The sequence below is a fragment of the Oryctolagus cuniculus genome, chromosome 15 (assembly GCF_051225735.1).
Source record: "Oryctolagus cuniculus isolate XC-2025 breed Fujian yellow rabbit chromosome 15, ASM5122573v1, whole genome shotgun sequence".
Lineage (NCBI taxonomy): Eukaryota > Metazoa > Chordata > Mammalia > Lagomorpha > Leporidae > Oryctolagus > Oryctolagus cuniculus.
In genome coordinates, this window is record NC_142881.1 from 22,467,247 (window position 1) to 22,483,738 (window position 16,492).

Here is a 16,492-nt window from a genome sequence, read left to right on the forward strand (position 1 = left end):
GAAGAAAGGAAAATGGACCATGTGCAAAACGGCAAGTGCGCCAGTGAAGGGATCCAGGTGTTTACAAACGCACAGATGCAGGGAGGCAAATGTGGCAAGCAGACTTCTCTCTGGAGCCCTGTGGGAAGCCCCCCACATCAACAGGATTGTAGAGGAGTCTTGGAGGCCCCAGTGTGACAGCTGTCACTTGGATTTACAAAAGGAAAGAGGTGGCCAAAGGAAGAAATTGGATCTTGCCTCTGGATTCCCTCTGGTGGAGCCTTGGCTTCTGTTACAGCTGAGTGGGCTGCTTGCTCTCCGTGTTCCCAGAGGCACTGGCCAATCACTGCTTCTTGTTTCCGTGGTATATATCTTTCTTTCTGTCAGAAGAGTCCCTGTTCTGAAGATACGTGTGGTCCTTACCACTAACAATCGCTTTCATGAGATAGGTTGTGTAAATGGAGAATATTGGCTGCTACTTACTTGCATTTCAAGGGTGGAATCAGAATATTCATAGAAGCACTGAAAACAATTGGAGTCACACAATTAGTTTTAGGTATATTTGTCATTTATCATTGTATTTTTATGAATGAAGCTCTGATTTGAATTATTTTTAAATGTTTTCATTAGTCCTAATCATGAACCTTTAAGAGAATGTTATGTTTTCTGTAAAAAGAAAATAAAAATAAAACAGATAAACAATTACAAGAATTAAAGAGAAGAGGGGATCCAAGATCATGCAGCTCACCCATGACAAAATTGTGATTGAGAATCTAGTGGATCTATTTCTGAAATTTTAACCCTGTCTGCTACAGAACTCCATACTGAAACCTCAGTAAGCAAAATATTCAGAGTATAGCATAGCAAAAAGGCTATGCTTTAAATCAGGAAAACTGGGTATATTTTATAGGTCCCAATTCCTGATTCTAAGTTGTTGAATGGTTTTTATTTTTAATTTTTTTCTTCCATGATTGATGTGTTTATCAATATGATATGATTACTTCTATTCAGAAAACAGCACATATAGCAAAAATTGTTATGTAAGAATTCCCAACATATGAGTTAATGAAAATTTTAAGTACTTTTTTCATATTTTTCTCTTCATACACAAAGAACTGAGTGCTATCTCCATAGCCCAGGTTTTCCATTTCATGTGACAGAGTCACGAAGCCTGCGGAGCACAGAGTCACCAGACAAGGAAATAACTCAAATGAGTGGAAACTGGACTTCCTTGGCCTCCATAGTATAATCATAATGATGTCATGCTGAGGATCACAGGATTTCTCGTTGCATTTCAGTGGAAGAGAAGAGCAGAAGAATATCTACCGGACATAGCAGACGGGCCATGGACAGAGTACCAGGAGGCCAAAGATCAAACACATCCACTGCCTCCTGGAGTGACATTGGCAGGGAGGTTTCTATGCTCTTGGCCTCAGTGAAGTCAAATATAAAGAAAATAGTTTGTTTAATTCACATTTACATCTATTTAACTTTCAGATATAATTACCAGCAAACTTAAATCCTCATTTGAAAAAGGCTTATTAAATACATCTGAATATGTATAAATGTAAAACAAAAATTACTCAAACCCCCTAGGAATTTCCACTTCATTTGTAAGCATTACAGATTGGTATGGGAACTCTAGGAACAATAATTACTGGCTAGTAAGGAAAGAGACTCCACTAATAATGTCAATTCTGAGACAATCTGAGCTCTTTGATGCAGTACATTCTTACATGATCAGGCAGCATAGACTTCTCTTGGCAGAACAGCCTGACGACAATAGAGCTCAATTGTTTTAACAAATTATATTCTGAACATTGTCATGTTATTAACAAATTAAAGATAAGAATCCCTGAGTAGAAACCCAGGATGTTACATAGACCAGAGAATCTTAGCAGCCGTGTTGCCCTTTGGGGTGTCAGGATCCCAGAACATGACATAACAGGAAATTAAGGGTGTTGGAACACAAAAAGAACAGTTGCATTGCAAGAAGCCTTGCTTTCACCAAGGAGATTTAGATGAACACAACCATTTGTTTGGGTTTAAAGGAAAATTCAATTATGTCAGAACCTATGTAAAAAATTGAAACACTTTAAACAGTTGAAGGTTATGAGCAAGGAATTTTTGATCAGACATTGAGGTGGGGAATAGGTATCCTATTGGATCAAGGGAGTTAGAGACCTTATCCTCAAATCAAAGCTTTCTTGAGGGTATTGAGGCACAGCACTTGGCAAGTTTGGGGTAAATATAACCTCTGGTAGAAGTTAAGGCCCAAGATATTGTTGGAACGCTAAAATTTGTTATATGAAGATTCATGGTAGTGCAAATTGTCCAGCAATTTCATAAATTTACCTTCCTAATCCATTGTAAAGTCAGGATAAGGAAATTCATAGTCCAGCAATTGTATCTTGAAGAGTATCCCTAGGGAAATGTGCTCACATATGTACACAGAGATATTTATGACAGTATCCAATTTAAAAAAAAAAAACTCAAAGCAATATCAATTTACATGAATAGTAGATTGAATAAATAATTGTAGTGCAGTGGTACAATGGAATACTATTCATCACTGAAAACATAAACGAGCATTGCTTAAGGTCATGTTCCCCAGAAATCAGACTCTGAGTCATACATTGCACACAGTCTATTTATCAGAGATTACTCTGAGGGACAAAACCTATAAAGAAATAAAGCAGAATTTGGCAGAAAGAGATGTTCTTCAGTGATACAATCAGAACAAAATCTTCTGCTAATTCTAGGTAGAGCTCTGAAATCAGGACAGCTTTCCAAAGTCATTCAAACTCCAGGGAAGGGGCTACGCCTTTGCAACTTCAGCTTCCTGGCATTGGACAGTTGCTTCATTGAAGGTATAGCTTGGGGCAAGGCAGTTCCTTTTGACCAAGGGTAACTTCGAGAAAAGAAAATGTTTGGAGAAGGTTTTATTGAGAGCAATCAGCCAACATACCCAGTTGCCAAAGGAATGATTAGCTAAATTTGGAGAGTCTATCAAGAAACAATGACAGCATTCCACACTCCCAGATTAGGCATGCATAACAGTCTGATTTTATTTCCTAACATAATGTGGACTGCAAAAAGTAAGCTGCATTAGAATATATAAAACCGCTATGTGAGCCAGGCATTTGGCACAGAGGTTGTGATGTCACTTGGGACACTCACACAGCATTTTGGTGTATCCGGCATTGACTTGTGATTCTGCTTCTAACTCCAGCTTCCTGATAAATGCTCACCCTGGGAAGCAGCAGTGAGGACTCAAAATAGTTGTATCCCTGACATACTGACCTGGGAGACCTGAGTTGAGTTCCAAGTTCCTGGTTTTGGCCTTGCCCAGTCTAGTTATTGTGAGTTTTGGGGAGGGGCGGAATCAGTAAATGGAAGGTCCCTCCCTCTCTCTCTCTCTCTCCCTTTAAAATAAATAAAAAGTAAATAAATAAATAAACTGCCTTATAATGCATGTATGACATTTTAAAAACATGTAAAATAATAATCTGTTTCAGACATCCAAAACAAGTAATAAACATGTAAATTTGCATAATAATGAAATCAACAAAATCAGTATAATACTTTTTAAAAATATATATATTTATTTATTTTGAAAGAGTTACAGAAAGAGAGGGAGAGACACAGAAAGATAGAGAAACAGAGAGATCTTCCATCCACTGATATACTCCACAGATGGCCACAACAACCAGTGCTGGGCCAAGCCAAAACCATGAGTTTCATCCAGGTCTTCCACATGAGTGGCAGGGGCCCAAACTCTTGGGGTCATCTTCTAATGCTTTCCTCAGGGCCTTAGCAGGGAGCTGGATCAGGAGTGGAGTGGCTGAGTCATGAGCCTATGACCATATGGAATTCTGATGTTGCAGGTGGTAGCTTTACATGCTATTTCACAACAGAAAATCCAGTAGTTACTTCTTAGTATGCAGAGCCATATGTAGGTGTTCTCTTTCTAGGTTCCAAGTAGTACATTTAGTGCTCATATTATTTTTATAAATGTTTATACATTTGTATGATTTTTAATTTTATATGTCAACTTGACTAAGCTAAAGATGCCCTAATTACTGGTAAAACATTATTTCCGGTTGTGTCTGTGTTGGTGTTTTTGGAAAGATTAGTAGTTGAATTGGTATGCTTGGTGAAGAAGATCATTCTCACCAGTATGGAAGAGCAGCAACTAATTCATTAAGGTCACCAATGGAACAAAAATTTGGAGGAAGGGTGAATTCATTCTCTTTCTGTTTTGGGATATTCATCTTCTCTTGTCCTTAAAATTGCATCTCCTGATTCTGGGCCTTTGGACTCGAACTGAATTATATCACCAGCTTTTCTGTTCTCCAGCTTACAGATGGTAGATTGTGTTATAATTACTAAATAATATTTATAAATTCTTTCATCAATTCAGATATGTAGATATATAAACAGGTATAGCTAATATTTAATGATCTTAACCTGTAAGACAATGCTCCTTCTAAGTGCTAAAAGAAAATAAGAGAAATACAAAGTGTTTCCCTTGCTCTCTTGTTCACAAAGGATTTAGTTTAGTTAGGAATGCAAAATTTAAAAACAAGTTATAAAATTTATGAACAGGAATCCTTGTATAAAGTGAAGATGCAGGTTTAAGCAATAGTCCATATATAGGGGGGTCTCTCCAGAACTCTGCTAATTATGGATATGAAGCAGGAGCACAGGAAAAATAAAACCCTCTTTGAATCCTTCATTTTTCCTTGCAGGATACAGAAGAATCCATTAACTTGACAAGTGCCCCCATTTGGGCCTGTTATTTCTAGCATTTCTTACAATGGCCTGAAATCCTGCACCAGGAATGATTTCCATTCAGTGCTGTGTACTTTGTCTAAGTACCACAATGCTCTTCTTGGAGGTCTATCAGTGGCAGAAGCTGTATGAATAAGTCATCATGATGTCTTGTGGTAGGTAGTATTTGTAGCTATTTTTCTACCCAAAGAACTTTTTCTATAAGAACATATGGGATCAGACAAAAGTATGTCTTTCTCTGCACAGGAAACTCAAGAGATTTATTGTAGGAGGGTTCAATGTCCTTGATAATCATTTTTAAAGGATTGAATAGAAGGGATTTACTGCCCTCTGTGGGGAGTGGCTCCAGTACCAGAAAGGTTGTATAAGTTCTGGTATCCATCAGGTTCAACTCTCAGCAAGTAAGGGCTTTGCTTTAAAAAATCGCTGGTTGCTTTTGAGAATTTCTGTACTCTCCTTGTCATAGGTATCTCTAATCTCTATGATCTATTGTGCTTGCTGATGAATTGTTTATGTAGAAAATTCATGGGATAATATTGAAAGTGATCATGTCTAGGGGTCTTCCTGTGAATGTGAAGGGAAGACCTTCTTTTCTGTACTGAACCTACTTCATTTGCAATTCAAAGAAGACTTAAATTTTCCTGTTTCTCAGTAGTTTCATCCTCAGGATGTCTCAGAAACTACTGAGCATGTCTAAGGTGCTCTCCTCAAGACTTCCTTTTCATAGTTTCAAACCCAGCCCTGTACTCTGTTGTCATCCGTACAGCATGACAAGCTATTTGATTTTGAGTTAGAGTTCACATATGTATCCATATTTTTATTTTCATTGTATAGCATTACTTTAAAGAAAAGATGTTTAGATGAGGAAATTGAGGCCAAGAGAAAATCCCTGAGGTCACACATTGGCCATTGAAAAACCAAATGCAGAACAAGGAAGCCTGGCTTCAAGCGTACTTGACTAGATTTTTAGTACACCCCTGGAACTACCATTCATTATTACATTAATGTGAACCAAGAGACACCTCAGCTATCATCAAGTTTGGGGTACCCAAAGGATGTTGAGTAGATCATTCATCTGTGAGGATGTTATTAATGGTTGTCAGCCAGAAATAAACGATGCCATCAAAATAAACTTGACTAAACTCAGTGAAATAAACTCAAGCAGGTTTCTGTATCACAGAACTTTTTGGGCTTTCAGGGTATTTACGATCATCCTTTGAGTGCAAAGATAAGATATATTGAATACATTTTTCCTCAAATTTGTTCCATCACAGAATTCTTTCAGCTATCACTCTGTCTCGCCAGATGCATTTTGGGAAATATTGATCTGAGCCAGATTCACTAATATGTAAGACAGGAAACTATAGCATGGGATGATTTAGCCAAGGTTACTCCACATGTTACTGAGTGACACCAGAGATGGACAGGGAGTGCTCATTAGATAGAATTTGCCTAAATAATGCTGAAAAGTATGCCTCCATTTTTATAGCCTGTTTAATGCTAATGAGAAAAAGCGAGCCATCAACAATAATAAATAAGGAGTAATGAGCAAGGCATATGACTTTGTCATACTTTTAAAGATGTCCATCTTCATTAAATGCCAGGCAGAAAAACCTGAAGCAGATTATGGCAGCAACAATATTACTCTTGTGTTAAACACCTCTTAGACATCTGGAATGCAAAAGAGTAGCCTAACATTACCAGCATGCTTATCCTCTCAACATGTAAATTATTCAAAAATAAGTATGTTGCTGTAAAAGTATGCTTCCCTTGCTCAAGATTGTCAAAGGAGGCTAGGATCTTAGAGCTCTCTTAATCCAAATTGTAGTCATTTTTCATATATGGAAACTGAGACACAGCAAGTAGCAAGATCAAATGCTATTTAATTGTAACAACTATGATGTGAGATTCGGTCTCCACATTTCCACAGCAAAGGGCTTCCAAAGTTGGTTTTTTTTTTTTTTTTGGGTTTATTTATTTATTTGAAAGGCAGAGTTGCTGACAGTGGGGATTAGGGGGGAGGGAGAGAGGAAAGGAGAAAGAGAGAGAGAGAGAATAAATCTTTCATCCGCTGGTTCACTCCCCAAATGGTTGCAATGGCCAGAGCTGGGGCAAGCTGAAGCCAGGAGCCCGGAACTCTAATCAGGTCTCCCTCAAAGGTAGCAGTGGCCAAGACTTCTTCTACCTTCTGCTGCCTTCCCAGCTTACTCTGCTGTGCCACACCATTGACTCCAGGGCTTCCAATCTCACATGAGTGTGGGAAACAAGCCCAAATTACTGGACATGGTCGTAGTGTACTCTGGTTTAAATATTCACTTGTTTTGTCCATGAAAAAGAATGATTTTCATAGTGGGTAAAGCCACCACCTGCAGTGCTGGCATCCCATATGGGCACTGGTTGGTGTCCTGGCTGCTCCACACAGATCCAGCTCTCTGCTATGGCCTGGGAAAGCAGTAGAAGATGGCCCAGGTCCTCAGGCCCCTGCAACTGCATGGGAGACCCGGAAGAAGCTCCTGTCTCCTGGCTTCAGATCAGCGCTGCTCCGGCCATTGCGGCCATCTGGGGAGTGAACCAGCGGATGGAAGACCTCTTTCTCTCTGCCTCTCCTTTCTGTCTGTGTAACTCTGACTTTCAAATAAATAAATAAATCTTAAAAAAAGAAAAAGAATGATTCTAAAATGAGACAACTTGTCATGCCCTGGCAGCCAGGGTCCCTGTTCCGCTGAGCTGTGAAATGAAGACTGGCTTCCACCTGTGGTTAGGGTGATAGGTGAAAGGCCGCAGCTTAGTGCAAGCAACATTCATTAGCCACAAATCCTTGTTCAAGGAACATTTCCTTGAGGATCTTTCTTACCCCTTTCTGGGACAGTAGCAGCACTTCTCATCTCATCTGTAAATGTCTTCCTGGTTTCAAAGCCTAACTAAGAGCAGCAATCAGACCAAATATGAAAATAGTATGGAACAAAAGAAAGGCAGATGGCAGAGTTAGTTCTTCCTCATAATATATATTGGAGGGTGATATTGAGGTGTACTTTATTATTCTGATTTTTGACTATAGGAAAAAGAAAGATTTAAGAATATTGCTCCTCAGCCACTTGAACATTTGTCTTTTGGTAGGCTTGGTGTCATCATAATGGTTCATATCAAAATAAGAACCACATTAGCTCCATCAGCTTTGCAATAACTGGCTGCAGGTAACTTATCACACTGTGGTTCTACATCTCATGGAAAACCAGCAATACAATGCAGCATGAATTGCATCTACTTCACAAAAGATTTTTTCTACTTTTTAGAGCTGAACAACTCAGTTACATTTTTATTAGGTGTATGTTCTCAATGATTATAAATGATTATATATACATATATATATATATATGATGTCATGCTGAGACAGAAAACTGCTTGTACATAATTAAGCACAATGTTTATAGATTGTCACAAACAGCTGGCCCCCAAATGAAGAACTGGACTGTTACTATCACCAGCAGGCTTTCCTTGTGTTCTCTTTCAGTCACTGGGCCATATCAGAGAAATGCTACCCTGACTTCTCAATTAATTTTGACTGTTTTTGAGCTATGAGTGCTCTTTTGTGGTTGGCTTCTTTTGTTCAACATTTGGTACATGCAGTTCATCAATATTGTATGTAGTTGTAAGTTGTTCATTCTCTGTGCTCTAAAGGATTTCACTGTTACGCTTTCAAATGTTGATTAGCATTTGAGTAATTTCTAGCTCTTGGCTGTTAGAAGCAATGCCGTTGTGACCATTATATTACATAGCCCACAAATTATGCATATATGCATTTATTTTAAATAACATAGAAATGTTGGGTCATCTGAAATATATACATGCTCAATCTTTTATAGATACTGCTAAATGGTTTTCCAAAGTGGTTGCACCAATATACTCCCACCAGTAGTACAAATATTATAGGAGTTTGATGATTCTTCATCTTTTACAACACGATATCTTTAACTTTATTAGTTTGCCTATTTTATTGCAGACATTGTAGTATTTCATTGTATTTTTAGTTTTTCCTTTCTATTAATGTTTTCTTTGACTCATTTCATCCATATTTTATAGTTTTCAGCATATCAGTCATTTTCTTTCTCAGCTAAATTTATACTCAGGTATTTAATTATTTTGTTGTTCTTACAACAAATGAGTTTGCTTTCTTGACTTCTTTTTTCAGATATTATGAATTTACTATATGGAAACACTACTAATTTTTATATATAAATTTGGTTATCTTGCAACTTTGCTGAATTTTTCCATCAGTCTAAACAGTTTTTTGGTGGAGTCTTTAGGGTTTTCTGTATGTATCATCATGTCATCTTCAAATAGACACTATACTGTGCAAGCATGTACTTTAAATATTTTTCCAATTCTTCCTCAAGGGAATTCATGGTACTTTAGCCCACTGAATGTGCAGAGCACTAAGGAGAATATTCAGACATTTTTTAATTTTACCAGATGCAGGGTCTCAATACACATTTTTCCTCTTGACACAGAATGCCAGTATGGAAGACCAAAGCAGTGATTGAGATGGTTTTAGTTCTCATTCCATTTCAATGTGCCCAGCTGCTCCAAAGATCTATTCTTTGGCTATTTCCCCAACTCCTGAATGTATGACTGAAATGGATGTACTTGCCAACTGATGTGCTTCCACAGGGGCTCTGTGACACACGAGATGAGAGTCATTCAAAAGGGAAGCCTAAGGAGAAGACCATGGGATTTTCTCTCCACTGAGTGCAGTAACAAGAAGCAGCGATGTATTCCTTAAGGAATTAGAGATCTGTATCACTACTAAAAACGAGAGATTCGTGGGTGGTGATACTCATCAATACTCATTCAACTTGCTATTTTCCCTGTGAATATATTGGATGGATTTTGGACAACAGCTGTTGACAATATTGATCCTAATTAGCTGGTAAATCCAAATTTAGATTTACTGGAGTAAATAAGCACAGATCTTGACACTAAGTAGTGAGTCATTGATCTAACTGATGCTTTTTTTCTTCCTATCAATTTGCAAGAACCACCAAAGAGCAGTTTGATTTTACTAGTAGATGGATTGAATTCACAGAATCAAATGTGGTCTATGTTACCTTAAAAATCCAAAAAGGATCCGAAGCAGAGCATTTATTTTATCCTGGTAGATGTTGCAAGGTGTAGCCCCTGGTCTTTGATTTTTGGGACACTTTGAGCACCTCTGTATCTATCATTCTCCATGTCTGTTCACTGGCAATTTACTATAGATTTGCATCAAGTGTTAGTCCTGGAGTTACTGTTGGTTGTCAAGGTAATCTGTCTAAAAACATTTGTATTAGAGTTACTGTTGGTAATCTGACTGAAGGACAAGCAACCAGAGCAAACAGGATGTAGAGGTATTTCCACAACTGTCCATCACTGTGTCTAATTGTGAACAACTCCCATGAGAAGTGTTTGCTGTCAATCTTTTGTCTTCCAGATTTCATGTAAGATCCTATATTGGTCATCTCAATCTAGAACAATGTGGAAAGGGACTTGAGAAATTCATTAGCCCAATTGTCAAGGCATAATCCAATAAACTGATTTTACTCTTACGCAATCAGCTGTTAGGAGAGGTCTACTAAAGTTGTATATTATAATTGTGGATTTTGGGAGCCAGCATTGTGGCATAGTAGGTAAAGCCTCTGCCTGTGACATCAGCATCCCCCATATGGGTGCCAGTTCATGTCCTGGCTGCTCCACTTTCAATCGTACTCCCTGTTCATGGCTTGGGAAAATCAGTGAAAGATTACCCATATACTTGGATGCTGCCACCCATGTGGGAGACTAGGAGAAACTCCTGGCTTTGGCTCAGCCCATCACTGGTTGTTGCAGCCATCTAGAGAGTGAACCAGTGGATGGAAGATCTCTCTCTCTCTTTCTCTCTCCGCCCCTTATCTCTATAACTCTGCCTTTCAAAATAAATAAATAAATCTTTAAAAAAATAATAATTGTGGATTTTCCACTATTCCTTTTAGTTCTATCTAGTGTTGCTTCATTGATTCTAAAACTGTTATTGAGTAAAGTAGGCTTTGGTATCTTTATTTTGGAGTCATCATTTATCACTATGAGATTTCCCTCTTTGTCATTAGTAATCATTCTTACATTAAAATGTACTTTTTCAGAAATTTCTTTGCTGACACTACCTATTTTGGGTGCCAATTAAGAAAAATGTAAAGGGGATAGCTTTTTATAATTCATATATACAGTTTTAAGGACACAAGGATACTTCCCAACCTACCCTGTCTCCCTCTTTTGTTTCCAATCACTCTCCTCTTCCCTTTCTAATTTTTCTTTTAATTTTTGCAATGATATGCCTTCAATCTAGTTTATAATCATAAGCTAAAGCTCCACTAAATAATGAATTTAACAAGTACTAAGTAGAAAAACCACTGTTACTCAGGAGTATAGACAAAGGCAGAGGTGCTGACTCAGTAATTAGATTCTACCTAACTGGGAGATCTAGACTGAGTTCCTGGTACCCAGCTTCAACACTGGCCCAGATCCAACCCTCTGGGGAATGAGCTAACAGGAATAAGCCCTCCATCTCTATCTGTCCCTCTCTCTGTGTCTCTCAAATAAATAAATAATAACTTCCGGTAGGCTTCTCATTTATATAATTCCTATGAAAATTATGATCAAACAACTTTAGATTTGTATCTTTAGTTCAGAAGGATCTCTGCTCCCTTCCTTTAGTAATAAACGTATCCATCTCAGTACCTTGACTCTTCTATTCCAGGATACCATAGTAACGGTGAAATGAGAAAGTCCGCTTAATTGAATGGATGAATTTTCTGTGGTCACACCTGTCTTACAAACACAATGTTCCAAGGTTGCGAGTATTCTCCTCACTAACACAGTTAGCAATTTCTTAGTGAATAAAGTATTTTCTGAGCCTTTAGAGAGAAGGTAGCTGGAGTGTGGGTGTGCAGCTTGCACATGATAAATCCATTCCCATTCCTATCTCCTTGTTGTTTCTAAAATGCTTTCTTTTTTTCTGGTGGAAATTAAAAAGTGACACATTTGTGTCCTTTCCCATAAATCCACCTATATACCTCTTTTCTAGAATCTTTTGTTATTGATTTTCTAATCACAGTCCTTCAGGGCCTCTGAGGAAACAAGTAAGTCATTTGCCACTCTCCAGTATCCCACGGGTTGCTTCTTTTTTTCCATCACACCAAGTGTGTTGCTTTAGGCTTTACCTACTGAAAGCATTTCTCTTATTTACTGTCTTTCAAGGCTGCCCATGGGTAGGATGCAGTACACTATTAATCTATTGCCTTAGAACAGCTTACACAGATAGCCCATTTGTGGACTAGGCCTACATATATATTTCCTCCTGTGTCAGGCTGTCATGTGAAATCCCTCAGGAGCTATGGTTGCATAGAGGCAGTACTTGTGCAACAATAATGGGTCATGTGGGAGTCCAAGCCCTTTGTTCTCATACCTGGTCCTGCTGAGGACTGATTCTTGATACACACCTGGCCGTGGATACACCTTGTTAGTGTCCCTGCCTGATATTCTGATTGTATGTATGAAATCTCAGCTCATGAAACACCAATTGCATATTCACTTACTATCCCATGGTCAGTTGCTTGGTCTTTACATAGTACAACAGCTCACATGAAACTGCTATGAAATCAGTAAATTCTGTGCTAGAATCATGGCTTTTCTCCAGAACCTTAGGGGTCACCACTGCTTATTTTAACCTCTCAAGGTGTGTAATATTGTTTCTTTACCTGTCCAATATAGATAAACTATTATGATATCACCTGGATCAAATGGTTCAAGAAGAAGGAATACTTCTACCACAGCCCAAAACTAATGTAAACTCTCTCTTCCTCTGGCCTTTATGCAAAACTGAAATCTCTCAACATCATCTCAGTGAAAGATAGTAGGATTCCTAGGTGCAGTATGTCCAAACCAAACTGACCTAGTAAGTTCTGTGTTTCTTTTTATTGATAAGAGGCAAAGTGCAATAACTTGCCACCTACCTTACAGGGATATCTTGTTGTGGTCCAAACCACTTGAGCCCTAAATCATCAAGATGGCAGAGCCATAAATCATTGTAGGATTTATCACCTATGCTCTGGAGTACATGAGTCATACTAGGTTGCTAAAGCACCTGATAATTTTTGTCTACTATGTCTAAGGTTACTAATACAGATGACCACCTTCAACATATTTGGAATGGTCAGATGATCCAGGTCCTTTCATACTGTACTGCAACAAAGTAGGAGAATAACATAGCTTATAGAATGAGTGTTTACTGTTGTTTGTCTCATTGAATATCACCCTCTTCTGATAGCTTCTCTTGATGACTTTTGGATATAACACATTAATCAGATGTTAAGCTGATCAGTTCTAGAAAAAAAATTATATCTGCTGCAGAAACTGCATGTGAGTGGTATATTAGTTGGTTTGCAGTTATTGATTAATATCTATTCTGACCCATCCAGTTTTGGGGTATTATATAAGAGAATTAAAGAAGTAAGTAACTAGGATCACAGACTTTTATCCTTTGTATAAAAAAAGATATGCTAATCTCTGCCTTTGCAATTGCCTTACTTTTGATTTAATAAATCCAAAGCAGGTGTTTTCATAGGTTTTCACCTTTCCTATAATAATAGCTCTTACTTCAGCATATCAAAGACCCAATGTGAGGTTTCTGCCCATTTTTAATTGTGTTCATTACTATTATGCATTTGGGAAGCAGAGCCTGATAAATAACTACCTGTTGCAGTTAATGCCAGAAATCTATGATTTACTTGACCTTAATATCCTCTCACTTTATCTAGAATCCCTACCAATGTTTTGGTTCTCCTAATAATTATCTGAAGCTGTCATATGAACTCAGTATTGTAATCAGTATCTCCTGAATGATTTCAGGTTTCCCAGCATTATAAGTAGACATTTATGAACCAGTGAAATAACTCATTAAGACATAGACCTAGACCTGGATTCTATTTATTAGTTGGACTCCAGATCCTCTATTGGAAAGAGCCTGCATTAAACAAATCTCTCCAAAGAAACAGAACCTACAGGATGTCCAAAATCTGCAGGGTGAGCCAACACACTAGAAACCCAAGCTGGAGACACAGGAACACAGGAAGAGCTGAAGTTGCAGTTTAAGTCTGAAAGCCTTCTGCTGGCAAAAATTCCTTCTTGCCCCAAGGAGGTCAATCTTTTGTTCTATTTAAGCCTTAATCTGATTAGAGAAAGCATTATACAGAGCAATCTGCATTACTCAAAGTCTCCCAATTTAAATGTTAATCTCATCCGAAAACACTCACAGAAACATCCAGAATGATGTTAGACCACAAAGCTGGGCATCTTTTCTCAGCAAAACTAACAAAAAAAAAATTAACCCTCACTGAGCATTAGGACATTTTGCTTCCTCTTGTGTTTGTTAGAACAACTCTTACATGGAACAGGTCTTAGAAGACCTGGGCACTCTGTTTTCTCTTATGTGTAACAATTCGAAGAACATTCTTTTGGGGAGTACACATTGTTGCTTTGATTCCTGTGCTATTGTAGGAGTTTGTTTTTGTTTTCTCAAGCTTGTGTTTGTTCTCTTTCAAATAATATGTTCTGTGTCTGAGAACTGACTCAGATCTGGAAAATAGGCATGACATCTCGCCTCTTATTGGTATGGTTGATACCAGATTTGTTAATGCATTGTCTATCACTTAGTACATGTCGAGTAGACATATGGCCATTCTTTGTTGTCTACTCAGCTGTCCAAGTTTCTTGAACCCAAGAAAACACAATCTGTTAGTTTTCTTTACAAATCCTTACTAATCAAATCACACTGAATGTCTTATCATAATTATTCCTCTCTTCCCTCATCTCATTTATGCCAGGGTGTATGGTATCCTTATATCATACCCTGTTTTCATCTTGATCCACACAGGATTATCTGTGGCCAAGCTGCTTACAAATGTCACACCTTTCCCACCAACACATCTCTTATCTTATTGGGGGAAATTTCTTTTGAGTCCTCTTGAGGAGCATAGCTCAATGATGATTTTTCAGGTCTTATAAGCTAGGTGCATTCTAACATTCTCGATTGACTGAGCATTTTTATCTCTACCTATACACTTTGCCAAAGTAGTCTGGCATCTGTGTTTCACCTAATGGGAGCCAAAATATTTTTCAGCATTCTAACAGCCATCCTTGAATCATGTTAGGAACCAGCTCTCAGAATTCCAACCCTATTAATAAGTCATGAGTTTCCAGAGTGAGACTCTGTATAAAAGATGTACTACCAAAGGCATCATGTTCAGGTACTGCCTTTTTATGTTTTTTGAGTCTTCCTAAATATATAATCTCTAAATATAATTCTCTCTCCTTAGGTGACATAGCACTTTCCCAAAGAGGAAGACTTGATCTTGGTAGTTATTCTCATATTCAGAGGGAAACCTCTGTATAAATCTGTCTTTTGGATGTCCCTGCCTACTCTTCAGTCATAATAATGGCTGAAATCTCTTTAGCGGGCAAGTACATTACATGTCCAGGCACAGAGACTACAGGGGAATATGGAGAACCAATGTCTGTAATCAAGTCAAGCAAACACCTCCATCACAAGTCTACGTGTTCCACTTCTTCCCTTCTTCACTATGCTTTTGCTGTCTGGCTGCTGGTAAGGGACACTTTGAATGGTGCTGTGTCAACCACTAGGATTTCAAATGCAAGTATCTTCTTAAATTGTTAACTAGTGCTTCAGTTATGCTCAGTAGCAATCACTTATTTTCATTGCCTTTATTTTTACTATTTCCCCATATATCGCACATCTCAGAAATACTATACAACCTCTTCCATCTGTAGCTCACTGAAATCCAACAGAAATAAGCATCTTACCAGTTGTAATACAATAGCAAACCAATCTCTGTGACCGCTGGGTCTCTGATTTCTAATTGGCAAGTGGGTGTTCAATGCTAGGAACCTGTTCTTCAAAGTGCCAACCATCCTGGGTCACATTTGTAAAAACATATATAGAGTTAGAAAGTAAACTCGTAAGTGAGTGGTGAAAGGTACATTCCTGAAAGAGAAGAAACCAAAGTAGGACTGAATTTCAGATGTGCCTCATTAGTCCTCAGTCTAATTGTACTAGAAGATCTAGAATCTGAACTCTTTTTTTTTTTTTTTTTTTTTTTTTTGACAGGCAGAGTGGACAGTGAGAGAGAGACAGAGAGAAAGGTCTTCCTTTTTGCCGTTGGTTCACCCTCCAATGGCCGCCACGGCTGGCGCGCTGCGGCCGGCGCACCGCGCTGATCTGATGGCAGGAGCCAGGTACTTATCCTGGTCTCCCATGGGGTGCAGGGCCCAAGGACTTGGGCCATCCTCCACTGCACTCCCTGGCCACAGCAGAGAGCTGGCCTGGAAGAGGGGCAACCGGGACAGAATCCGGCGCCCCGACCGGGACTAGAACCCGGTGTGCCAGCACTGCAAGGCGAAGGATTAGCCTAGTGAGCCACGGCGCCGGCCTAGAATCTGAACTCTTCAGTGTTTTCCTCATATTGATAAAAGAAAGCTAGGCCTTTGTATCATGTTACCAAGTTTTTACTTGCTGTGAACTAGTATAGGATAGAATGAATTATATAGGCCTCAGGGATTTCTGGATCTTCATAAAAGCAATGTGCCTCTACTACCTATGGGTGTGCTTTTAAGAGTGGAAACACTGAACAGCAGA